The sequence below is a fragment of the Moschus berezovskii genome, chromosome 17, assembly GCF_049115385.1.
Source record: "Moschus berezovskii isolate FMDL1 chromosome 17, NW_MosBer_1.0, whole genome shotgun sequence".
NCBI lineage: Eukaryota > Metazoa > Chordata > Mammalia > Artiodactyla > Moschidae > Moschus > Moschus berezovskii.
This window is the reverse complement of record NC_142476.1, coordinates 20028645-20049389: the sequence shown is the minus strand read 5'-3', so window position 1 is coordinate 20049389 and position 20745 is coordinate 20028645. Positions and strand designations below refer to the sequence as shown.

Genomic DNA, 20745 nt, shown 5'->3' with positions numbered 1-20745 from the left:
GTAAGACCGAGTTCTGAGAGTTGAGACACTGCTTCCTCTGGGAGGTGAGACCTGCAGGCCCGGGTGACGAGATGGGGGCATAAAGGCTGGCCAGGTGCCCCAGGGTGGTTCCTGAGCCGTGGGCAGCAGATGGGTAGCACCACACCGGCCCATGAAGTTGCCAGTCACAGGATGGGCTGCCGGACGGCAAACTGCCGTTTCTCAGCTCTGCTCAGGCCTCCCCGGGACCATGAGAAGCCAACCCCCTGAGGGGCACATTTGCCAACAGGGGGCAGCTGCAAATACCTTATTTCCCCATACCCACCCGAGACCCAGCGATGGGTCCTGGGCTTAAATTAAGGGAGGGGAGATGGCGGTTAGTGCTGAGGAAAAGTTAAAATGTGGAATCCCAAGATGGGGTGACCGCCCTGGGCAGTGATCTAATAGAGAACAGCCCCAGCAGGGACAGCCAGACACCCACCCGTGGGAGGACAGGCAGTCCGCTTTCTCAATGCCACATCTGACCCTTGAATTCTGAGATACTGCTCTTCCAGGAAGAAGGGTGACAAGCAGGAAAATTAAAAAACAGCAATAATTAAAAACCAAACAAAAAAGAAGAGGAAGAGGAGGAGGAAGGAGGCGGCGGCAAAAGAGGAAGAAGAAGACAAGCCCTTTATGGAGCATGCTGCCTCCACGGGGAGAGAACCGAGATGGGCCCCAAGCTGTCCCCAAAGCCTCTGTCTGCAGCGGCCCAGAAATCTGCTTCCCCTGAAGGCGAAAGCCCTCAAGACAACCGCCCGGTCTCTGCTCCAACCCGCCACCTTCTCTGCCTCTCTGCTGTTCCCACAACCTCAGAGAAGGCAATGGCAAGCCACTCCAGTACTATTGCCTAGAAAATCCCATGGACGGAGGATCCTGGTAGGCTGCAGTCCATGGGGTCGCTACGAGTCAGACATGACTGAGCGACTTCACTTTCCCTTTTCACTTTCACACATTGGAGAAGGAAATGGCAACCCACTCCAGTGTTCTTGCCTGGAGAATCCCAGGGACCGGGGAGCCTGATGGGCTGCCATCTATGGGGTCACACAGAGTCGGACACGACTGAAGTAACTTAGCAGCAGCAGCAACACAACTGCACCACCACCGTCTGACCTCTGGGACAGACTGGGTTTTTTTGTTTTTAAAGATTTATCTACTCATCTGTTTATGGGTGTGCTGCATCTTCAGTGTTATGTGCGGGCTTTTCTCTAGTTGCAGTGGGTGGGGGGCTACTCTCTAGCCGTGGTGTGTGGGCCTATCATTGCGGTGGCTTCTCTTGTGGAACTCAGGTTCCAGGGCTTGAGGGCTTCAGCAGTTAGAGCTTATGGGCTCCAGAGCACAGGCTCAATAGTTGTGGCTCACATACAGGCTTAGATGCTCCCAGGCATGTGGGAATCTTCCTGGACCAGGGATGGAACCCATGTCCCCTGCATTGGCAGGAAGACTCTTAACCGCTGGACCACCAGGGACACCCAGACCAGGTTTATTTTCATTAACCTTGAACCATGAAGGTTAGACCCAGAAGAAGGGCCTTGGAGAAAAGCAGGCGAAGCGAGGTCCTTTTCCATCAGGTCTAACAGGGTGGGAAACCACACAGGAGACCACACAGGAAGCAGGTGACTCCTGCCTGATGACACATGACAACTGGCCCCCAACCCCAGCTGTCCGCCCACAGGATGGCTGGCTCTGATGTCACAGAGGCAGAAGGAGGGTGTCTTTTCTTTTCCTTATACTTTTGCAGAAGAGGCTTTTCTTGGACGCAGGATGAAGGATGATGTGGGCACGGTTTTAATTCCTTTGAAGAGAAGTGTGATTTCTCTTCAAGTTGTCAGGAAACCTCTGGTTCCTTATTTTCCTGGGAGAGCAGCAGAGCACTGTTGGTGGAGAGAAGTGGGTGGTCAGGGGCTGAAAGGCACCCCCGCCCGGCTCCTGGTTGTAAGGCGGCTGCTGCTTTCATATCAAGTCTCTCTCGGGGAAGTCTTGAAGGGAACTCTCTCTCCTGCTCAGAACCATCCAGAGTCCACCTGCTCCAGGTGATGCTGCAGGAGACCTTTGGGATATGCTTGCTCAGAAGTTAGAACAAGAGGAGAAAGGACTGCTGATCTTCCCACAAGAGCTTCCTTTAGAAGAAACTTTGACTCAAGGACCCTCAGCTTCAGCTCCATGTCCATTGCTGCCCTCACTTCTAGGTCTGGGGTCCACTCGATGGGCTGCTGGGGGAGGGGGCTGTCCTCATTAGTCTCCAGGCCCCAGAGTCAGCCGAGAGCCCGCACAGAGCCCTCCATCAGTGGTTCCTTTTCTGAAGGCACTCCTTCCTTCAGGTGAGAAGACAGCTACCTCAGCCCATGGAGACTTGCCTAAACATTCCCCAAACCTTCCTATGTTCTTATCTTCTCACGTTTCCTCACTCACCTGTTTGCTGGGAATGGACTTGGCTTTTTCCCTTGTAGCTCAAGTTGGTAAAAGAGTCTGCCTGCAATGCAGGAGACCCGGGTTTGATCCCTGGTTGAGAACAATCTCCTGGAGAAGGAAACGGCAACCCACTCTAGTATTCTTGCCTGGAGAATCCCAAGGACAGAGGTGCCTGGCAGGCTACAGTCCATGGGATCGCAAGAGTCAGACACAACTTAGCAATTCCACCACAAGTACCCACATTGCTACCCCCATGCCCTCACCCAGAAGTGAAAGTGATGAGTATAAATCTGACGACCGAGTCCTGTGAGCCCACCCCTCCCCCCATGTCCCCTACTGTGCCCCCACCCCGCTTCAGTCAGCACTCTAAGGCCTTGATAATCTTGTGGGTGGGCACAGCTCATTGCTGACTCACCTTCCCATGCATGCACCAAGGTGGGTTTTCCAGATACCACACCCCCCACAACCCACGAGGTGCTGCCCCTTCTCCTCTGGGACCCTTGACTAAGCTCACTGCTTCTCTACCCTTTCTGTTGCAATTTTCTCATGTCTCCATTTCATCCTCCAAACATATTTTCCTCCTCGCTTCACCCAATGCATCCTTTTGAATTCCTGGTTACACTGGAAGATCTCCCACTAAACACGGTCAGTCAGTCACTTTTGTAAATCATGCTTTTGCTGAGAAATCACTACCTGCAGACCCTGATGGGGAAACAGAAATGTAGCATGGGGCAGGGAGGAATCCTCACACCAGCACCTCCTCCCCATGGCAGGGAGTGGTCTCCAGGCTACTCAGCAACCAGCCCAGCAACACCAGCACCAGCCACCTTCTCCCCTCCCTTCCCCTCCTGGCTCCAGAGCTGTCCCTTCAGACCTGTGTCCCTCCTCAGATCTCATCCACCCGCCACCTTCCCTCTGCCCTTGAACAAGCTGGGGGCCCAAATCACCTGGGTGTCGGGCCCTACTACCTAAGTGGTTTGGAAAAGCACGTTGTGTTCAGTCGGTGATCTAAACTCTAAACCATAACCACAGAATCAGACCTGCCACCTGGCCTCTCCCAACCTGGAGCCCTCTTGCCCTTTATGTGGCCTTTGGCACTTCCTTCTCAGAACTCCCCTGGGGACACTGTACTTTTTGCTTCCCCTCCCACCCGCACCTCTGGGTGGTTCCCTGCAGGGCTCACCCTCTGCCCTTAGTTCCGGCCACAACTCCCACCTCCCCTCATTCGAAATGCTTCCCCCTTCTCAGCCAGACTGTACTTCCGAGTGTGGGTGAGGGTCCCCGCTTCAGCGAGTCACCGGGCTACCATCTCAGACTCAGCTCTCCTTTCCTGATGGTCCTTTTTCTTCTAAAGACAGACAGGCAGAGCACACGCTCTCAGAAAGTGATGGAGACTTCCAGCGGCCCCACGAGCGAAGCGACACGGGAGCTTGGGAACACAGCCAAAGAATAGCAGTTCAGATTTTAGCTTGGGACTTCAAAGCATGTTGAAGTGAGAACTGGGGCAGGTCCCACCCTCCATGGCCTAAGGGTGCTCTAAGGAAAGAGTAGAGACTGGAACCACGCTTGTCAGGCTACAGAACAGATGTGCCAAGAAGGATCCAGAAACCCTGACCTGACCTGACCTTTCAGTGACTTTTAGCTACCAAAAGCCAACCTCATCTGAGCTGGGCCTCAGCTTCCCACAAAGCTCACGCATACCTGCCATTGTGTTCGGTTCCTATCTCCAAAGCTGACCACAGACCAGTGACATTCTGTCAGCTGCCAAAAGTGCCCAGAGCTCTGGGAGAGTCTGTGGCTGAGGCATGAGTCAATGGCCTGGAAGAGGCAGATGGGCAATCCCCGCCTGACCAGCGGCCTGGGGAGGAAGCAGATGGGACCAAAGGCGGTCCTCTCAGCCCAGCTCTGGGGAGAGAAGCTTCCTGAGGCCCACTGCCCCAGGTGCCCAGCCCACACATGGGCAGGCAGCCTAGAGTCCCCTCAGTTCAATGCTTGACGTCAGGCTATTGGGACCGATGGGCTTGATCAGGATGACAGAGAGGGAAGCCGGAAAGGGGACCCAAGAGAAGAAGACAGAATCTGAAGAGTGGCTTCCCACAACTGAGCTGGTCAGCTATGGAGGGTACTTAAGGGTTATCAGCTGAACAAAAGTGTCACAGGGTTTCAGAAACAGCGAACCTGTCAAACCAAATGTCAGGAAGAAACATCAATACATAAAGGATGGTACAGAAGAACTGGTCTGGTTAAACAAAGCGTGTTGGGTTTCCTACAGTCTACACCCCTCTGGCAGCTCTTTCGGTAATCAATCATAGGGGTTCCACAGTTTGATCTTTTCAAGTTAATAATACCTTGCCTGCACAACGACTTTGCAATTTGTACTTTCACAAACAAGATCACACCCAGTCCTCACACGAACCCCATGGGGGAAATCACAGTCATGTTTCTGATGAAGTACTTGAGGCCCCAAGTCGTGAAGTACCTATGCCCCCAAATTACATAGCCAACATGTGATGCAGCGAGAATCTGAATCTAGGCTTTCCTGCCTCCAAATCCAGTGCTGTTCACTTCATGTCATGGCTGGAAGAAAAAGTATCACATCCCACCTGGTACCAAAAAGGAGGTGTGGAATGACAGGCAGTGCTGCCTGATGGCTAGAGACCAGCTCTTGAACCAGACCACGGGGGTTCAACCTCTTCTGCCACTCACTCACCTGTGTCACCTTTTCTTCATCTAGAAAGTAGGACACTAAAGGCACCTGCCTTTAAGGCTAACGCTAACCCTAAGAGTTAGGATTAGATGTGTTGATCCACATAAATGACCAGCGCACAGTGTCTGGCACAAAAATAAACACCCCACATCCATGTCTGTCCATTCTTCACTCCTGGCCAGCATTTATTCAGTGCCTGCTGCATGCAGAGGTCTGAATCTCATTCTGTTGTGGGAAAGCGTGCAGTGGGACAGGACCCCAAGTTCCTATTTCCAAGGGGTTTTCAATTCAGTGGGGACCATGCCTAGGTGCAGAGCACAGCAAGAGTTTCCAGAGTGGCTCGGTCCCTGGATGCTCTGCTAAGAATGTGTCCTGGGACATGATCAAAATGTTGGCTTGGGGACTTCCCTGGTGGTCCAGTGGCTAAGACTCCATGCTCCCAACGCAGAAGGCCCAGGTTCAATTCCCCGTCAGGGAACTAGATCCCACATGCTGCAACTAAGACCCAGCACAACCAAATAAATAAAAATAAATATAAATAAAATATTAAAAAAAAATACTGGCGTGGACACCAAGCCAGTTTCGGGGGCCCATTTGTTACAATAGTTTGTGCTGTGTTTAATCGCTCAGTTGTGTCCAACTCCTTGCGATCTCACGGACTGTAGCCCACCAGGCTCCTCTGTCCATGGGGATTCTCCAGGCAAGAATAGGGTTGCCATGCCCTCCTCCAAGGAATCTTCCCAACCCAAGGATCAAGCCCAGGTCTCCCGCATTGCAGGTGGATTCTTTACTGTCTGAGCCACCAGGGAAGCCCAAGAATACTGAAGTGGGTAGCCATCCCTTCTCCAAGGGGATCTTCCCGATCCAGGGACTGAACCATCATCTGTTATGTCTCCTGCATTGGCAGGCAGGTTCTTTACCACTAGCACCACCTAAGGAAGCCCACAATAGTTTAGAGTGCCCTAACTAACATGTTTCAGAATCAGGAGCCCTCCGTAGTACCCAGAAGTCTGCCTTTTTAACAAGTTCCCCAGCTCGATTCTAGCCCATTACAGTGTGACATGTGCCAGCTTCCAGATCACCTTCTCCTCACTGCCCCACCTCTCGGGCACCTGGGCTGGTTCTGTCCCTCTTCCATCTACACTGGTGCTCTTGTGAGCTCATCGGAGCTCAGATGTCATCTAAGGCTGACAATTTCCTGGTTCCTATCTGCAGGCTGGGTCCCCGTCCTGGATATGAGTCATCCCGAATGCCTAGTCCAGAGCTCCACATTTATTCACTAAGCATTTCAAATGTGAGACATCCGGCCTTCCTCTGTCCAGCTGGCTCCTCCCACCACCTTCCCCCAGCTCAGTAAAGGGGCACCACCAATCCCCTTGAAGCTTGGACCAAGAGCTGTGAAGTCATCCTTGGCTCCTCCCACTTTCTATCCCACAACACCAAATCCTATTGGCTGTTCCTCCAAACATATCTACCCACGTCTCACTACTGTCAGCATAACCATCCTGGTCTAAGCCACCGTCATCCCCACTGGGTACAGCCCTTGTCCCCTGGCTGGTCTCCTCCTCTGCCCCTGCCCCTTCACACTGTGTTCACAACCCAGCAGTCAAATAGAGTCAGATATATGTCCCTCCTCTGCCCCAAGGACCCCAACTCACTCAGGGCATGAGCTGGTGTCCTCAGAGTCCTGTGACCCGGTCTCCATCCTCCGTCTCCATTTCCCAGGACACACTCCAGTCGCACAAGCCTGGCTCTCTCTTGACTGGCAGACGCGCCTCCTGCGTGCTGTCCCCCTGCTGGAATGCTCGCACCCCCAACCCCTGAATAGCTCGTTCCTCACTTCCCTGCTCAAATGTGAGCTCACAGGCGAGGACTTCGCAACCCACCTGGAATCATAACATCCCCAGCAGCCCCCTAGCCTGCTGCATTCCTCCCCAAAGCATGCAGCATGGCAGGTGCTTATTACCATGCAGCATGGCAGGTACTTGCTTCTTTACTACCTTCCTGCCAGAATATAAGCTCTGTGAGGGCGGGAATGTTTCTTCTGCTTCTGGAAATGTTTCTTCTGCCTCCGGGAATGTTTCTTCTGCTTCTGGAGGTAAGCAATACTTAGAACAGGGCACATGCTGGGCGATCAGTAAGAACTCATGGGAAGACTGAACAACAGCCTCAGAGTTTCTGGAGGAGACAGGACAGGCTCTCTCCCACTGAGCGTGCTTCCCAGGGCCTGACACTCCGTTCTGAGTCCTGGCGGTCTACCGGCGGTCTACAGCTGGAGAAGGCAAAGTTGGCCGATGATGGGCACTTGGTGGGCGGTGGGGTAGTGGGCATGAAGAGGGGGATGGAAGATTGGAGCCTCAATGATGCTCCTTGGTCCCACCAGCATGAAGCAGCCCCTGGGTGGGCGGACAGGTACGTGGGAAGGCGGGAAAATGCTGAGGACTTTTTTTTTTTTTTCAAAAAATAGGTATGGGGTCCTCACCGAGGCGCCTCACAAGGTTCTAGAATTCAAAATCACGTTGGCTCGAGTCCTTCACCAGAGACTTCTTTCAGGAGAACAGGTCACAGGGCTCTGGGCCAGGTTGCCTTTCAGCTCACTCTCGTTTCCAACATCTGTTTCAAACCTCTCTCCTCCCCACAGACCTTGACCACACCTCCCGCCATCTCACCAGGAAACTTCACTTCCTACTGCACAGAAAATAGACATCTTCCGACCAGAGCTACCTCCACTTCCTGCCACTGAGCAGGGCCTGCACGCTCTGTCCCCCTGTGCGGGTGGAGGGGGGCTGCTCCACGGCCCACACCCCCTCGCAGAGGCAGCCTCTGCACCAGACTCTCCGCGTGCCCCAGATTCCAGCCTCCTCTACTTCAGCCTCTCCCGTTCAGCTGCCTCCTTCCTTGGCACTCACACAAGCACAGGTCTCTTCTCAGAGGCAAGCCACCCTCCAAATTCCCATCTCACATTTGCCTAAGAAGCTCGAGCTTGCATTCCTCTCCCAGCCAAACCTCCTGACACTCCTCCCGCCCCACCTCATGCGGTGGAGTGACTATCCCCACCGGCCTCTGGTCAAGCCAATCCATCCAATCCTCAGCCCACTTGGGCCTGGCTGACACCCCCACCAAGCACCCCATGCTGCTCTCACCCAGGGCCCAGGGACTTCCGGGTCACTTAAGCCAGTAGTCAATTTCCCATCTTTATCTCAGCTGGCTTCCCAGCTGCATCAGATATTAGTGACCCCGACCCCCTCCCTCACCCCAAATGCACACTTTCCCTTTAAAACACTCTTTCCCTTTAGCTTCCCTGAAACCACAGAGTCCTGCCAGCAAAGACACGAGCAAACTAAACGCTCCCCAGCGTCCCCACCGCGTCTGGACCCACATGGGCTACGGCCCATCTGGCGTCTCCTTTTCAGTGTCTCACAGGCACCCCAGTGCCAACACACCTGAAACGGAGCTGACATCTCCTCTCTGCAGGGCTCCCTCTCCGTGAAGGGCTGCTTTTTATCCTGCTGTTGCCACCAGACAACTGGACGCATCCCTGGCAGCGCCTTCTTCTCTCCTCCTCTAACACCCGGTTCACGCCACCCTCCTCCCGCTATGGGGCTCCCCTCAAGCGGGCCCCCCTACCCCACTCTCCCCCAGGCATCCCCCACACAGCAGCCTAACTGGCCTTTGAAAAAGGCACGGTGTTCTTACTCCCACAAGCTTTCCACCGCCTTCCATCACTCTCGTGGTTCCAAACCCTCCACCGAGCTAACCACGGTCCCGCCCACTTCTCCAGGGCATCTCCCTCCCCACCCCTTATTCTCCAGCCTCTCTGGCTTTTTTTTTTTTTTGCCATTCCTCACAGGAGTGGAGACCGTTCTTTCCCCCAGCCCTCATCCTAAGACTGGTCTCCCTTCGCTCAAGCTCTTGTCTCTGCTCTGGAAACACCCTCTCCCTGACCCCCACCTCTCACTGAACTCAAGTCATCCGAGACCAGCTTAAGCCTCGCTGTGCAGCGAAGCCTCACAGACCCCCTCAGCCAGCATGGCCCCCTTCTTCCTCAGCACAAGCCCATCATCACACTGTACCTCTCCTTCATCGCACTTCTGAGTACACTCATTTTTAATGTGATTATCTGTTCAATATCAGTCTGCATCCACACATGAAGCAGGGCTGGGACTGTGTCTTGAGCAAGCACTCGAATATCTGAGTAAATGAACAGCTGCCCCTTTGGGTGCCTGCAATGTGCTAGAAACTGTGGCTAGCTGCTTCCTTTGGGTTGTTGCACGTACTCTGCACAGCAGCCCCGTGAATGATGGGCACTAGTTTCATGACTCATGCTCACCTTTTACAGATCAGGTCCTGAAGCTCAGGGAGCTCGAAGAGCATGATCAGGGTGACACAGCTGCCAATTGCAGAGCTGGGACTCAACCTCGGGCTTGTCTCCTATCAAAGCTACTGCACCACGCTTCCCTCCACACTCTCCATGCTCACTCACAGCCCTGGACATAGCAGGCGCTCAACCAAGCGGGGTGGATACCCACTAAGTCATCTCACTTGATCCTCACAGTTGCCCTGGAAATCTGAAAACAAGAACTACAACTCTCCTTTTCCAAATAGGGAAATGAAGTTTGCAGGATCCAAAGGGTCACTCAGCAGTAGGTGGCCATGTTGGGCTGGAACCCAGGTCTTCTGGCCCCTCACGTAGTGGCATTCTCTCTGTAGCATAATTATAGTTAGGCACTGAGGAGGGATTAGTTAGGGACTGATGCTGAAGCTGAAACTCCAGTACTTTGGCCACCTGATGCAAAGAACTGACTCCTTGGAAGAGACCCTGATACTGGGAAAGATTGAAGGCAGGAGAAGAAGCAGATGACAGAGGATGAGATGGTAGGATGGCATCACCTACTCGATGGACATGAGTTTGAGCAAGCTCTGGGAGTTAGTGATGAACAGGGAAGCCTGGCATGCTACAGTCCATGGGGTCGCAAAGAGTCGGACACCACTGAATGACTGAACCGACTGAGGTGGGATTATGGAGGGAAGCTGGGCAGAACAGGGTTAAGATAGCAGGGCTGCAACTGCCACCCCCAGAGAGCTCTGCTTACAAGGACGGCCCTTGCATGATGTCTGGGAAGGTGGATTTGGGGTGGGCTCTCCCCACCCTGCCACTCCAGTACTCTTGCCTCGAAAATCCCATGGATGGAGAAGCCTGGTAGGCTGCAGTCCGTGGGGTTGTTAAGGGTTGGACACAACTGAGCGACTTCAATTTCACTTTTCACTTTCACACATTGGAGAAGGAAATGGCAACCCATTCCAGTGTTCTTGCCTGGAGAATCCCAGGGAAGGGGGAGCCTGGTGGGCTTCCGTCTATGGGGTCACACAGAGTCGAACATGACTGAAGTGACTTAGCAGCAGCAGCAGCTCCCCGCCCTGAGTTGCTCGTTGTACCTAAACCGTGCAAACAATATGGTTTAGGTTGAACATCTGCTGTTTTTGTTGCTGTTCTCTTTTTTTTTTCCCCTGGAAGTCTCGGATTTTCAGTGTATGCTATGCAGAAGGTGCCCATATGACCAGTCTCCAGTAAAAATGAGCTTTCCTGATAGATAACATTTCACAGGTGTTACCACAGTTCAGTGCAGGATGAATTAAGCATGTCCTGTGTGACTTCACTGGGGGAGGACACTTGGAAGCACGCACCTGGTCTCTTCCAGACTTTGTCCCAAGTGCCTTTTCCCTCTGCTGATTTTGTTTTGGATCCTTTCACGGTGAAAAACCTTAGCTGTATAACTATTCGTCGAATCCTGTGAGTCCTCCTAGCAAATTATTGAACCTGGGCATGGTCTTGGGGGCCAGCCTTATAATGAGAAACAAAATTTTGAGTTTTCTTTGAAAAGAGTGAAAGAGGCATGGAATAGTAGATTAAAACAGGAGGCATTCCAGGCAGGAGAAATTATATTAAGAAAGTTAGGAACAGATAAGTCAGGTATAGAAGGCTATCAACTACAAACAGGCGCTCACCAAGGGCATTTGCCACCTACCTCTGCGGAGACTGTGCTGCTGCAGCTGTTGACTTCACCACACCCTGAAGGTAGATCCGGGTGGAGAGTGAAGCACTCTGTGTTCCAGGGAAACTGGTGGAACAGATCTTTTGCTGCTGTTCAGTCTCTAAGTCCCATCTAACTCTTTGTGACCCCGTGGACTGTGGCACGCCAGGCTTCCCTGACCTTCACTATCTCCCAGAGTTGGCTCAAATTCATATCTTTTGAGTCAGTGATGCTATCTAACCATCTCATCTTCTGCCGCCCCCTTCTCTTGCACTCAGTCTTTCCCAGCATAAGGGTCTTTTCCAATGAGTCAGTTCTTCCCATCAGGTGGCCAAAGTATTGGAGTTTCTGCCTCAACATCAGTCCTTCCAATGAATACTCAGGGTTGATTTCCTTTAGGATTGACTGGTTGGATCTCCTTGCAGTCTAAGGGACTCTCAAGAGTTTTCTCCAGCACCACAATTTGAAAGCATCAATTCTTTGGTGCTCAGCCTTCTTTATGGTCCAACTCTCACATCCGTACATGACAACTGTAAAAACCATAGCTTTGACTAGATGGACCTTTGTTGGCAAAGTGATGACTTTGTTTTTTAATACATTGTCTAAGTTTGTCATAGCTTTCCTTCCAAGGAGCAAGTGTCTTAATTTTGTGGCTGCAGTCTCTGTCCACAGTGATTTTGGAGCCCAAGAAAATAAAGTCTGTCCCTGTTTCCACTGTTTTCCCTTCTATTTGCCATGAAGTGATGGGACCGGATGCTATGATCTTAGTTTTTTTTTAATATTGAGTTTTAAGCCAGTTTTTTCACCCTCTTCTCTCACCTTCATCAAGAGGAACTAAAGTTCCTCTTCTCTTTCTGCCATTAGAGTGGTATCATCTGCATATCTGAGGTTATTGGTATTCCTCCCAGCAATCTGCATTACAGTTTGAGATTCATCCAGTCTAGCATTTCGCGTGATGTACTCTGCATATAAGTTAAATAAGTAGGGTGACAATACACAGCCTTGACTTACTCCTTTCCCGATTTGGAACCAGTCCGTTTGTTCCATGTCCGGATCTAACTGTTGTTTCTTGGCCTACATTCAGGAGGCAGGTAAGGTGGTTTGGTATTCCCATCACTTTAAGAATTTTCCACAGTTTGTTGTGATCCACACAGTCAAAGGCTTTAGTGTAGTCAATGAAGCAGAAGTACATGTTTTTCTGGGAATTCCTTGCTATCTACAATCCAACAAATATTGGCAATTTGATCTCTGGTTCCTCTGCCTTTTCTAAACAAGCTTGTACATCTGGAATTTCTCTGTTCACATACTGCTGAAGCCCAGCTTGAAGGATTTTGAGCATAACCTTACTAGCATGCAAAATGAGAGCAACTGTATGATAGTTTGAATGTTCTTTGGCATTGCCCTTCTTTGGAATTGGAATGAAAACCGACCTTTTCCAGTCTTGTGGCCACTGCTGGCAGTGAGTGCAATACTTCAACAGATTCATTTTTTAGGATTTTAAATAGCTCAGCTGGAATTCCATCACCTCCACTAGCTTTGTTTGTAGTAATGCTTCCTAAAGCCCACTTGATTTCACACTCCAGGACATCTGGCTCTAAGTGAGTGATCACATCATCTTGGTTATCCCGGTCATTAAGACCTTTTTCATATAGTTTTTCTGTGTATTCTTGCCACCTCTTCTTAATCTCTTCTGCTTCTGTTAGGTTCTTATCATCTCTGTCCTTTATTGTGCCCATCCCTTGATATCTCGAATTTTCTTGAAGACACCTCAAGTCTTTCCCATTCTATTGTTTTCCTCTATTTCTTTGTATTGTTCATTTGCAAAGGCTTTCTTATCTCATCTTCCTATTGTCTGGAACTCTGCATTCAGTTGGGTATATCTTGCCCTTTCTCCCTTGCTTTTTGCTTCTCTTCTTTTCTCAGCTATTTGTAAAGCCTCCTCAGACAACCACTCTGCCTTCTTGCATTTCTTTTTCTTTGGGATGGTTTTGGGAACAGGTCTTTAGATAGTTAGATATTTTCAGGAACTGATTTCGTAATCCCAAATCCTTGCCTCTCTTCATATCTAGAAAAGCACTAAATCCCTTCATGATGACAACTCCTTGTGACTAGCAGAAAACCTCTTGTAAACATTTGATTGCATTGAACTTCCCCTTCACCAAAACCTTATATATTGACCTTCCCCCACTACCTCTTTGGAGCAGTCTCTCAGAACTATCTGAGGTGCTGTCTCCCAGGCTGCAGTCCTCGACTTGCCCCAAATAAAAAAGAACTCACAACTTTCAGGTTGTGCATCTTTTTTTCAGTCGACAAGGCCCTGCAGCTGTTCAACACAGCATAAGCAGAGCTGATACAACCCAGCATTACAGTCACAAGGTGGACGAGACAGGGGCTACAGAAGTCACACTCGTGAGACAGATCCAGGGTCAGTGAACCACTGAACTCACATACATGGAATTTTTGTCAGCATCAAGGAAAGACCGAAAGAATGTACCATCTGCCCATCCAAAGCAAATACATGGCACTGAACATTTCTGATGAAGGTCTGTGGGAATGCTATGGAAAGGTTGAAGCAACATCCCAAACTATTGGGTGTTTTTCTATAACAACTACCTCAATATCAATCTATTCTAGAATAATCTACTTTCCACCCATTAAGAACAACTCTTCACCTGGCTCCCCAAGTGGCATGGTGGTAAAGAATCTGCCTGCCGATGCAGGAGATGGAGACAAGGGTTCGATCTCTGGGTTGGGAAGAAGGAGGAGGAAATGGCAATTGACTCCAGTATTCTTGCCTGAGAAATCCCATGGAGAGAGGAGCCTGCAGGGCTACAGTCCATGGGGTCGCAAAGAGCCGGACCCCCTGAGCACACACACATTCCTTCCTTCCTCCATCTCGCAGAAACGCCTTTGCCCACGGCCCAGTATTCCCCAGCCTCCTCCCAACTGTCCGTCCTCCCATTCCTCAGGAGGGGCTTCCTGGAATGATCCCACCAGCTGCTTAGTAATTTTTTTATTCTGCATCTGCTTAGCAATCAAGCCTTCACTTTTTTGCCTTTATCCCAGGGAAGCATGGGCAGCTAGCCTAGGCTGTATCAGGGATACCTGCCCAGTCTCTTCTTCAGAGTCCCCACATCCTGAAGGCAAAAGACAGACTTTCATGACTAGTTCAGCTTAACTCCATGCCCACCCCCACCTCCATCCTCCAGCATCAAGGGCTCCTCTGATGGAGGCTTGGAGCACAGGCGGGGGTGTCCCGAGCCACCCCCTTAGGAAGGGAGCACGGAGAGGGCTCTGACTGGCAGTTTGGCCCCAAGTCCACTCACTCCTCATTCTGCTCTGACCTCCCAATGGATTCCACCGAAGTGACGGCTCTGTTCCTGGTGACCAAGCCAGTGGCTGCATTTGGCTTCCCAAATCCATTTCATTTCTTCTGCTGGCTCCCGGTGCTGCCCCACTGCCCAGCACCATTACTCCTCCAAGCTTGCGCTGCTCGGCCCACCAGTCTTTCTCAAGGACTGCAAATCTCCCTTTGACATCCACCCCCTGGAGCTGGGCCTCCTTTTACCTGGGGTTGTTAGCCCCCCTCTCTGCCCTCTGCCTGCTGAAGGCTCAGCACAACTTATCCACACCATGCCCTGCCCCACGCCAGTTCACCTACTCTGGCCCTTGAGGTTGGCCTGGTCTAGAGATTGCAAATTGGAAGCAATAGGCTAGTTTAAATGAGGGTCTACCTCGGTATGTGGCAGGTCTTGTGCTTGTCTGTTTTTAATTTAAATTTGAATGCTGTCAGTCTAGACAAACATTTTCCACCTCCCCAGAGACCCCCACAAATCCCTATGCTGTCAAAAACATAAAAGAAGAAAACCAGCTTTGCTGAATACTTGCCAGACACTAGGCTCTGTGTATATAATTGGCTCATTTAATCCTTCCAGCAACCCCAAGTGGGTGACATTACTATCTCTGTTTACCCGTGGGAATACAGAAGCTCATGGAAGTTGGGCAACTTGCCCCAACCATACAACGACAACTGGCACGTCATAAATAACAGATCTGAAGTCCACACTATTTCCACCATGCCATGAGTGGAAGGAGTAGGTCTTGATCAGACTCTGCAGTGAGGAGGCCCCCCTGCAGCAGTGTGGAGAGAAGACAGACGAGCTGGGAAGTGAGTGAACGGACAGCTCAGACAGTACAGGAAGGCGGGGCTGGACCAGGGAACTCAGGCAGCAGCCCTGGGGAAAGACAGCAGGTCAGGACTGGCTGGGGACAGGAGAGAGATGCGGGCACAGCAAGGATGTCTGCCAGGCTCAGGGAGAACGCGGGGGCAGGGGCGGCCTGGGTGAGTGTCTAAGGGGCTCCTACGAAAGTGAAAGTTGCTCAGTCGTGTCCGACTCTGCGACCCCATGGACTACATAGTCCGTGGAATTCTCCAGGCCAGAATACTGGAGTGGGGAACCTTTCCCTTCTCCAGGGGATCTTCCCAACCCAGGGATCGAACCCAGATTTCCCACATTGCGGGCAGATTCTTTACCAGCTGAGCCACAAGGGAAGCCCAAGGGGCTCCTGAAACATCACAAATCGAACTGGCCAAGAAGAGAGCTGGTTGAGAGGCAGAGACTTGAGCAGCCTTTCCCTACGAGCGCTGGTTAACCTTGGCTGCACCGCAGGGCTCCAGGGGAGCCCGAGGACACAGCCGTGGCCCAGCTCAGGGCGGGAAGAGGACGAGGAGCTCCAGGTCAAGGAAGCAAACATCAGTGGGGACGGTGCGGCCCCCTTCCAGGAGCCGAGCAGCAGCTGCAGAGCAGGCTGGCGACTGAGGATTAGCAGCCCTGGAAGCCTGCAAAGGGCAACACGGGCAGCGGGGCAGATGCACGGAGCCGGCGGAGCCGCCGAGGAAGAGAACGCCAAGGGCAAGGGCGAGTGCCAGCTGCTCTTTCCAGAAGCTGGTCAGTGAAAGGGCGAGGAAGCGGGGGTCTTGTTTAACAGAGGGGAGCATGTGGCGGAGGGGAAGGAGTCAGTGGCCAGGGAATTATAAGGTCTGTCTCTGTCTCCGAGAGAGAGGCAAGGGTGGGATCGGAGGTGTAGATGGAGAAGGTGCCCTCCCGCTGGTCAAAAGACCTCCTTTTCCTCGAGAGAGAAAAAAGCTGTAGAGAAAACCTCAGGGATGCTCTGACTTGGAGAGGAGGGGTGATGATGGAGCTCAGGTCAAGATAAAGGCGTGAGGCTCTCCTGGAAGGAAGTGAGTTGGGTACTCCCTGGGGCAGGGCGCTCACTGGGCTCCCTCAGTCACCCCCGGGGCCACAGGACTTGCACCAACACTTGGCTGCACGCTGCTCTCTCGACAGCCCCGTCTCCACCTGTAGGTACCACCGCCTGCCTTCAGGTGCCAATGGGCAGAAAGTACTTATCACTGTCACCGCAAAGGGACTTTGAATTTTTCTATGAGGACTGCTGAGTGTTTTCACTTTTATTTTCCCCCTGGCCCTCCAGCCCACTTCCTCACAAGACAGGGCCTGCTGGGGACCCGAGGGGAACAGCTGCTGTCTGGCCCTCCAAACGCAGTTTCACTCTGAGCAAAGCAGCAAATGCTGTAGCCTGGCTCTGGCCTCAGCAGCCCTGGGGGTGACTTCTGCCCTGCAGCTTGTTCCCCGACACACACACACACATACACACGGACACACATACCCCACCTACAACACTACTGGGGTGAAGGCTCCTGCCCCAGAGGAACGTCGGGAAAAGTCACCATCTGAACAGATATCGCTGTTCAGAGGAGGTCTCAGCCGCTGCCCTCCTCCCCCTGGTCTCCTGACTCTTATTAAAGAACCCGGATGGGTGACAGAGGTGTCAGGCAACCTTTGATGAATGCCCTTCAAGTCCCCCCACCCTCCTGCCCAGAATCCTGGTTTCCTCTAGCCACAGAGCTCATGAACTGGAGTCAGAAGACATGGGCTGGGATCCTGGCCGCTCCCCACGTGCTGTGAGATGTTTGAAGTCACGTCTGAGGCCCAGCTTGCAGCCAGGTAACGTGCAAGAACAGCAGCTGCCTCTCCCTGCTCTCGGGGAGGCAGTGAGAAGTTCAGCAGGTGAGACAGCTATTTGTCAACTGGAACCACTATGCTGACTTTGGGGTGCAGATGAGTCCTGCTGGCAGCGCAGTGTCTCCAGAGCCCCACCCAGGACGTGTTTCCCAGCCATCGGGCCCCGGCAGCTCGAAGCCCAAGGGAGACACACTTCCAGTGAATTCAACCCCAGCATCTGTTTAGTCCTCTTCCGTGCCAGACGCCAGGCTACAAACAAGACCAGATACCCTGAGTCTCACCCTGAGTTTGCTAGCGGAGGTGGAACTAACACAGCGGGTGTCTGTTCATGCCATGGCCAGAGTCTCCAGGAGAACTTGCTCTGTGTTACCGGGAACAGATCATCCAGACACGATCAGAGTCTGAGTCTGCTTGTTAGTTGCTCAGTCATCTCTGACTCCTTGCCTGCCAGGCTCCTCTGTCCCAGGGATTCTCTAAGCAAGAATACTGGAGTGGGTTGCCATTCCCTTCTCCAGAATATCTTCAGAAACCAGAGATCAAACCTGGGCCTCCTAAACTGAAGGCAGATTCTTTGCCATCTGAGCCAACAGGGAAGCCCTGGTGGCCGAGCAGTAAAGAATCCACCTACAATACAGGAGACTTGGGTAGATGTGGGTTCGATCCCTGGGTTGGGAAAATCCTCTGGAGGAGGAAATGGCAACCCACTCCAGTATTCTTGCCTGGAGAATCCCAGGGACAGAGAAGCCTGGCGGGCTACAGTCCATAGGCTACAATTGCAAACAGTCAGAGGCAACCAAGCACGGCAGGCATGCAGGCACCACCCCTTGTTCACCCCTCACTGAGCCGGAGGTGGGTGGATGGAGCTCTGAGAAACCAAAGTGCGGGGTCCGAGGCAGAGGAACCAGAGCCCTCGGAGGCCCAAGCCTGGCCCGGCAGTGGTGCCCAAAGGGTTATTTTCCTCTCAGTGCTTCACCGTCTGGGCCATGTGGACAATAATCCTGCTTTGGCCTGACTCTCAAGGGTATCGTGGAGGACAAAATGAGAACAAGATGACCAGAGCAACGGGAAAAATGCTTTGAAAGGGGGAGGGCTTTATGAACAAGGCTCCAATATTTTCTTCTCAGGGTCCTCTCCAGTAAAGCTGAGATCATCACGGGAGGCCTGTTTCTCAGGCTAGCCTGATGGGACTGACTCAGAGACATCCAGCCCCTCTCTCTAGAATCATTCCGGTGGTGACAGCGGGACCCCATCACCTTTCCGTAGTTTTTCCACTACTCTGCCACCCAGGGCTGGTGGATGCTTGCGGACCAATGGAAACCCTGCTTGTCCTCAGACCTCAGCCCAGAGGACCCGAGAAAGTCTCCCCCTCCACCACCACCCCTCTGGCAGAGCTTCCACAGTTTGGCTCAGACAGAAGGCTTTCTTCTCCCAGTGTCCAGAATCCAGGGAGAGAGAGATTCCAGCATCTGAGGGTCAGCCCATTCCACCGAGTCCAAAACAGCAACAACGACCACCTTGATAAAGGCTGGACGTTTTCTGCCTCCAACGCACCTTCATCTCTTCTGCAGCAGCATCTGTCTCTCTTGTTCAAATTGAAGTTGGAGGTGGGAGTGTTCAGATGATAAGGTTTTCACCCAAACCATCAATCGTGCTAACACCCCTGTCTTCAGCTGTCTGTGGGGAAGGAAAGGCAGGCAGCTGCATGCTCCTCCATTTGAGAGGTGCTAGCCCAGGCTTTCCCTGACTAAAAGTCTCACTCCCCTCCCCTAGAACTGTTCTATACCCAGAAGCACTTCAACCAACTTCTTTTCATTTTGTCTCCTTTTAAAATGCAAGTATCTCTGACACGACTGAGCGACTTCACTTTCACACACTGGAGAAGGAAATGGCAGCCCACTCCAGTGTTCTTGCCTGGAGAATCCCAGGGACGGGGGAGCCTGGTGGGCTTCCGTCTATAGGGTCACACAGAGTCAGACACGACTGAAGTGACTCAGCAGCAGCAGCAGCAGCATCTCTGAAAGAAGGAATGTATTCCACTGGCCCTTCCCCACTTCTCACCCATCACTGGTGCCCAATAAATATTTCCCGAATTCAGCTGGTTACTAGAGGCCTGTCCGGAAGGGACACGGGTCAGAGCCCGGGGCTGTGGAGGGTGGGGTGTGCAGGAGACAGTCCCGGCCGGGAGACACGCCTCGTTTCACCAACCCCACCGCGAGTGCACAGCAGTCCTGCCTGTCACTGCGAGGTAACTGACTTCTGATGAAAGTAAATCTGAAATAGCCAAATATGGAAACTCTGCAGGAGGGGGCAGAAACAGCAGAGAGAGTCAGAGGAGACGCCCAGGGGGTTAGTAGCAAGAGCAGTGGCCCCTGAATTCATTGAGAATTCTCAGAACCACCAAAACCCTGCAGAGCAGTAACAAGGGTGAGGTCATCTGCTGTGGAGAACCCAGTTTCCACCAATTCTTTGGGTGTTCCCCGGGCAACTCGTTCCTACCTGAGTCTTGGTTTCCTCCAAGACCCCTTTGAGCTCTCCTTGGCTGGGGGTAAGGGTAGTTCTAAATGAGCACGCCCAATCGAACGGCTCCCCGAGGTTCCATGCATGCCAGTATTTAAGCTTCATTCTAGAATATTCTGGCTGGAAAGTCGTGCAAAAGTGGAAAGAGGGGATGCCTCAGGGCGCGATGGAGGAAGACAGGGATTTGCAGGCGCGTGTGCCAGGCACGCCTGAAGTCCTAACCCGGGCGCGCACCCCGACCTGCCTCTGGTCCGCGGAGTGGACACCCTCGCCCTGGAGGCGCTCCCCAGCTCGGGACCCCCAGTCTCCATCCTCGGAACACCCCTTCACTGCTCAGAAAACTCGCTCCGGGCCCCGGGCCCCGGAACCCAACCGCTCCCCGCCCCCATACACATCGCACCCACTCGCCCGCCCGCATCAGGGGCCACCTGCCCCGCCGGCTTCTCCCGACCCGGGGTTCCGGGCCCCGGGGCCTCCTCGCGTGCACCCACCCCCGGCCGTCGGGGACTCGCCGGGCGCGAGCGGGGGACGGGCGGCCGGGCCGGGCTGCGGGGAGCAGTTGCGGGGCTCCTGCCGCCGACGTGCTTTCGGTTTCAAAGTCACGCGCCGCGCTGAGAAGCGGTGCTCGGTGCCCTCCCTCCGGCCCCACGCGGCGACCCGCCGGGCTCACCTGGGCTCGGCGCGCGGGCGCTCGGCGGGCGCCTGGCTGCTCCGGGCAGCGGCGGCGAGGCAGGGGCTCGGCTCTCAGCCCCGGGGCCCCGCCCGCCGAGGAGGCCGCCGAGGAGGGGCGGGCCCGGGCCCGGAGAGGCGGGGCCGGGGGCCGCGGAGCGAGCGCGGGGAGCGGCGCAGGGCCCCCGGCGAGGCGGCCGCGCCCGCGGTTGCTGGGCGGGATGCTGAGAGACAGCTGGAAAGCCGGCCAGTTGGACACCTAACCGACCCTTCCTCGAATCTTGAGTATCTACAAAGAAAAACCATCTGACTTCCCTGGGTGCCTTTGGACTGTCTTACCCTTCAA

General features: G+C 53.1%; 1 protein-coding gene across 3 annotated transcripts in view; it reads right to left on the bottom strand.

Annotated features, from left to right (window-relative positions):
- TRAF5 (TNF receptor associated factor 5) overlaps window positions 1-20484 on the bottom strand; it is a 45690-nt gene extending 25206 nt beyond the window's left edge. For all 3 annotated transcript variants that reach the window (XM_055419027.2, XM_088845246.1, XM_055419029.2), the window contains exon 1: window positions 20401-20484. The gene's annotated coding sequence lies outside the window, so the exon portion shown is untranslated. The remainder of the gene's footprint in view (window positions 1-20400) is intronic.
- Between the last annotated feature and the right edge of the window lie 261 nt (window positions 20485-20745).